Genomic DNA, 6,098 nt, shown 5'->3' with positions numbered 1-6,098 from the left:
ACTTGCTGACTCTTGAACCTAATAATCAGACATACATACTTACTGGGATATATTCCAAGGACAAAAAAAAAAAAACTGTAAGAAACACTGAACTCTACTTTGTAAGTGTATTCTTGGTAGTGGTATTGGTATTGTATTTAGGAAATTATTTTTTGTGTATTTTAAGACCAAAAATGAGTAAACACATTAATTTTTTTTAAGTTCTATTTCCTAGCTATGAAGTGATGATCCACAGGATGTGGAATTTTCAATGCCATTATCAATGAAAGGGACTAGGGCTTATTGCAGGTCTAGTGCAGGGGGACATGTGCCAGAAAGGAAAGCCTGGTGGGTCAGCATTTAGCAAAGAAAAGGGAAAGGAAAGGAGGAAAGAGACACGTACACACACACAGATACCCGCAAGCCTTCGGGACAATACAGTCATCACAAAAGAGAAACAATGGAAACTGATTTTAACACAGTGAATTTTAAAAATCTCTGTTTGCAGACAACTGGTGGAAGGTAATATCAACAGATATTTTTTATTAAATACAAAAGACAAAAAAAAAAAAGCATGCTTTGAAATGAGGTAGCAAATGTCTCCTCAACTAAGTGATCATACCTAAAATCACTGGAACTAGGGAAAGCTGCATTCTATGACTCCCGATGGGATGCATTGCTAAAAATGACCTGAGGAAACAGTAAACATTCTGCAAAACAACTTATCTGACGTCTTTCAAAATGTCACTGTCATGAAAGCTAAAAAAGAAAGGAAAAGAGAACAAAAGCTGGGGGCCGGTCCAAATAAGGGGACAGTGGCTGTGACGAAGGGCTCAAGTGCAGCAAATCTTGTGAGGATGGTGCAGGACCTGGCAGTGCTTCGTTCTGCTGTACACAGGGTCACCACGAATTGGAGAAAACTCATTGGTACCTAACACCACCACCACCAACAGAGTCATGACTAACAGTGCTCTGGTGGTCCAGTGGTTAAGGCATTTGGCTGCTAACCAAAAGATTGGTCTGGAAACCCTCAGACGCTCCAAGGAAGAAACATGAGGCCCTTTGCTTCCATAAGATTTACAGCCTTGGAAACCCAATGGGGGTTGCTATGAGTAGGACTCAACTCAATGGCAGTAAGTTAGGTTAGGGTTAGGTTAGAGTCACGACAAACAAATACAATGTATGACCCTGGATTGCAGCCTCGTTTTGGGGAAAACCAGCTTTTACAGTCTTTCTTCACTGACTATAATGTTGGCTGCTGGTTTTGATGTATGCCCTTAAATATGCTGAGACATGTCCCTTCTATTCCTATTTTGGGAGCTCTAGTAGCATAGTGGCTAAGGCACTTGACTGCTAACCAGAAGGCTGGCGGTTCAAACCCACCAGCCACTCCTCGGAAGGAAGATGGGCAATCTACTTCCGTAGTGATACTGCCTTGGAAACCCAAGGAGTGGTCGCTATGAGTCGGGTCGACTCAACGGCACATAACAACAACAACAACATTCCTATTTTGCTGAGAGTTCTTTTTTATTATTATTTTTTAAATCAGGAAAGGGTGTTGAATTATATCAAATGCCTTTTCTGACTCACTGATATGATCCTTTAATTCTAGGAACTTTGGTGGTCTGTTCTGGAATTCAATAGTCATGGCAGGTGGGGGATTTAGATAGGCGCTCTAGTAGCATAGTGCCTAAGGCACTCCAGAAGACTGGCGGTTCAAACCCACCAGCCACTCCTCAGAAGGAAGGTTGGGCAATCTACTTCTGTAGTGATACCGCCTTGGAAACCCAAGAGGGGTCGCTATGAGTTGGGGCTAACTCCATGGCACATAACAACAACAACAATGTAAGTGGTATGGTGTGACTTTCCTGTGGAGGGGTGCTCTTAGGCACCTCTGTACAGGCTCTCCCATGGTGTCCTGCTTTGAGCCATTTCTCTCTGTGTTGCCTGGAAATATTTCCTCATTCTGCTACCCATGTAGCTCCTTCTGGTTCTAGTGCCCATCAACTCAGGTCTTAGTGAGATGCAAGTGTTACTCTCTAATGGCATCATGGTGTCCCATCACCCCCTCTCAATTCTGAGGCCCATGAATTACCACAGCCAATCTGCAATGCCTTCAAACTCAGGCTACAGCCTCCTCAGACTAGCTCCCTTTCTGTGTCCTGTTTGCAGTGTTGCCAAATCCCTTGCTTCTGTGTGGTTTTTATTCCTTATCTCCCCCACCTGTAAACTTACCCTGACTCTCCAACATCTCAGCTGCCGTACAGGGTTCTGAGATCTTGGTCTGTGCTGGTTTTTATTCATTGTTCAAGGGGTTACTTGATAGGGGAGTAAACAGAAGCCTCTAGTCACTTTACCATCTTGCTCCACCTCCAATAGCTTATTTCTTTTTATCGTTAAATAGTATTTCACTATATGGTTGTACTCAGTTTAGTTTTCCATTCTCTTGTTGAAGGTTATCTTGGTTATTGTTTCCAGTTTTCACCAATTACGAATGAAGCTGTTATAAACATTCACACGTAGGTGTCTGGCCCTGGCCACAGTCTGCCTGTTGTGCCTGAAGAGCCAAGCCCATGCCTGGCATTCCCTGTTCTGCCATGCAGCTATGCCTGCTTGCTACTGCTGCCATCATGGAATGCCTCGGCAACAGCGACCCTGAGGACTAGTACAATGAGGAGAAGGTGCAGTGCAAGGCCAATAAGAGATCGAGAAGCAGCTGCAGAAGGACAAGCAGGTCTACTGGGCCGTGCACTGCTTGCTGATGCTGGGTGCTGGACCAAAAACCAAATCCACTGTCATCAAGTCGATTCCAACTCACAGCAACCCAAAGGACAGAGTAGAACTGCCCTATAGGGTTTCCAAGGCGACACATCTTTACAGAAGCAAACTGCCTCATCTTTCTCCCATGGAACAGTTTGTGGGTCCAAACTGCAAACTTCTGATTAGCAGCTGAATGCTTTAATCACTGCACCACAAGGAGAATTTGGTAAAAGCACCACTGTGAAGGAGATGAGGATCCTGCACATTAATGGGAGTAGAGACAGTGAAAAGTGCAGAATATCAAAAACAACCTGAAATAGGCCACTGAAACATTAATGAGTAACCTGGCCACCAGGAGCTACTTGGTTCCTTCTGTGGAGTTGGCCAACCTTGAGAACTTAGTCAGAGTGGACTAATCCTGAGCATGACAAACATACCAGACTTCACTTTCCCTCCCAAGTTCTACGAGCACACCAAGGCTCTCTGGGAGGGTGACAGAGTGCGTGCCTGCTACGAGCACACCCAGTACCAGCTCATTAACTGCACCCAGTACATCACAGACCAGATTGATGTCATCAAGCAGGCTGACTATGTACACATTTGATGTGGGCAGCCAATGTGATGAATGCTACTAATGCATCCAATGCTTCAGTGATGTGACAGCCATCATCTGTGTAGTGACCAGCAGCAGCTACAACACAGTTATTTGGGAGGACAACCAGGCCAAACGTCTACAGGAGGCCTTGAACCTCTCCCAAAGCATCTGAAACAATAGATGCCGTGCACCATCTCTGTGATTCTGCTCCTCAATAAGCAAGACCTGCTCCCTGAGAAAGTCCTTGCTGGGAAATCCAACCCATGTGTGACTCAGGCTGAACACTTTATCTGCATTGCATTACTAAGACTCAGCACTGCCAGAGGAGATGGAACCACTCTTGCTACCCCTACTTAACCTGCACCGTGGACACCGAGAACATTCACCACATGTTTGATGATGGCTGCAACATCACCCAGCATATGCACCTTCATCAGTACAAGCTGCTCTAAGGAAGGGAACCCAAATTTAATTAAAACTTAAGTGCAGTTAAAAGTGAAACATAATTCTACAAGCCGTTCATTACCAACCATAGAGTATGATTAACAAAGCAAACTTTCCTTTCACCCAAGTGAATTTATGAAACCCCATTTTCCCTTCAGCTTGCTTAAATGTTGCTTAAGGCGGTTTTCAGGAAAAGAATGAAAAAGGCCATAGAAGTCCCCTTTTACTTTCAGCAAATAAAATAAAAGCAGCAAGCAAATAAATGAAATAAATATTTAGTGCAGCCTTAAGAAATCATAACAAATAAAAATTAAATGTGTGGGGAAAAAAATTCATACATACGTTTTTGTATGGACAAAAACTTCAAAAACTTACTTTGGGTAAGTACCTAAGAGTGCAATTGCTGGGCCACATAGGAGCACTGGTGTAGTGCCTAAGGCATCTGACTGCTAACCAACAGGCTGGCAGTTCAAACTCACCAGCCACTCCTTGGAAGGAAGACTGGGCAACCTACTTATGCAGAGATACTGCCTCAGAAACCCAAGAAAGGGTTGCTATGAGTCAGAATCAACTTGACAGCAGTGAGGTTTTTTTTTTTTTTTTTTATAGTACATCTATGTTTAACTTTATCAGAAACTGGTAAGTTTGCTGGAAAACACTTTAGAGGCCACTGTCTTCCAAAGTGGCTGTGTAATTTTACATTCCCACAAGTGGATGAGAATTTCTGTTGTTTTGCATCCTTGTCAGCATTTGTTATTGTCAGTTCTTTGGATTTTAGCCATTTTAGTAGGTGTATAAACCTATTTTTAAGTGCTCTATTTCTTATTTTTTCTAATTAAAATGCTTTATTTAGGCTAAAATACAGTTTTTTAATTGGAAAAAACAACTCGACAAACTTCATTTTTGAAGCTGTCCTAGCTTCCCAGTGTTGCCACAACAAAAGTACCACAAGTGGGTGGCTTTAAAGAGTAGGAATTGATTGCTCTGAAATTTTGGAGGCCAAGAATCTGAATCTGGGGCACTGGCAAGGCCCTGCCCTATCCACACCTTTTGGTTCTGGTAGCATGTGGTGTTTTTTGTTCCTTGGCTCATAGATAGATCCTCACATGGCATCTTCCTCCTGTGCCCATGACTCTCCATGTCTGTTTCCCCTTTTTATGACACCATTCAGATGGGATTAGGTTCAAGGTCCACCCTATGTACTACGGCCTCATTAACACAGCAAAAGTAAACCCTTTTTCCAAACAGGACCATATTCACAGGTACAGGGTTTAGAATTTCACCATAACTTTTTTGGGGACACTATGCAACCCATAACAGAACCCTGTCTTATTACATACATAGCGATACAATTTTAGACTGTAGATTTTAAATCATGTATAGCTTTTTCCTTCAAATTAAAAAAAAATCTAAAAAGCAACTTATTTTTTCTAATTATAAAAATAGATAAATATGTGAAGGAGACATTACCGACAATCCTGCCAACCAAAACTGATCACTAAATTCTTCTAAGTGTGTGTGTGAACACATGTGCTCTGGCTACAGCAATATGTCTAACCACCTAAAGTCTGCATCAGGAATGAGTATGAGATACTTGAGGAGACAAGAAAGAAAGTAAGGTGTGAAAGAAGGATGACAGTAAACAACAAGGTAAATACAAGATAAATTTAGAGATAGAGGCCAACACATGTACAGCAGGGCTTCTTCAACTTGCATGTGTGTCAAAATCAACAAGAAGGCCTGTTCCAACAGACTGAAGCGTCCGCCTCCAGGGTTTTGGATGCAGCAGATGTCGAGGAGGGCCACAAAATTTTCAAATGCTGAAAATATTACATGTTCAGTAGAGTAGATGGTCAGCAAAAAGGAGGAAGACCCTCAATGAGATGGATTGACATGGCTACAATGGGCTCAAGGACAGCAACAGTTGTGAGAATGACTGGGCAGTGTTTTGTTCTGTTGTATATGGAGTTGCTATGATTGGGAACCAACTCAACAGCACCTAACGACTACAGCTAATACTGCTGGTCCAAGCCCACACATTGAGAATCTCTGTTGAGGGTTCCACACTATGATAAGAAGTCTGTTTTTATTCCAAATAAGTAAGAAATCATGGCAGTATTTTAAGAAGAGAATAATATGATTTGGTTTGGACTTTAAATTGATCACTGGCTGAAGGGTGAAGGTGAAGGATGGCTCACACGGAACAAGACGGTAAGTAACAAACCAGTAAGCAGACTATTATAGCAGTATATGTGAGAAAGGAGCTCTGGTGGTACTGTGATTAAAACACTGGTCTGCTTATCAAGAGGTCGGCAGTTCA

The 6,098-nt window shown here is 42.5% G+C and overlaps 1 protein-coding gene and 1 pseudogene across 1 annotated transcript in view; one reads left to right on the top strand and one right to left on the bottom strand.

Moving 5' to 3' along the window:
- Positions 1 to 6,098, bottom strand: part of CADPS2 (calcium dependent secretion activator 2) — a 420,173-nt gene that overhangs the window by 319,432 nt on the left and 94,643 nt on the right. The window lies entirely within an intron of this gene.
- LOC103207247 lies at positions 2,610 to 3,786 on the top strand (annotated as a pseudogene).

This window comes from Orycteropus afer, unplaced genomic scaffold (genome assembly GCF_000298275.1).
Source record: "Orycteropus afer afer isolate SDZICR_OR568_19922 unplaced genomic scaffold, OryAfe1.0 scaffold00359, whole genome shotgun sequence".
Classification (NCBI taxonomy): domain Eukaryota; kingdom Metazoa; phylum Chordata; class Mammalia; order Tubulidentata; family Orycteropodidae; genus Orycteropus; species Orycteropus afer.
Note: the sequence above shows the minus strand (reverse complement) of the source record. Positions and strands in the feature narration are given on the sequence as shown.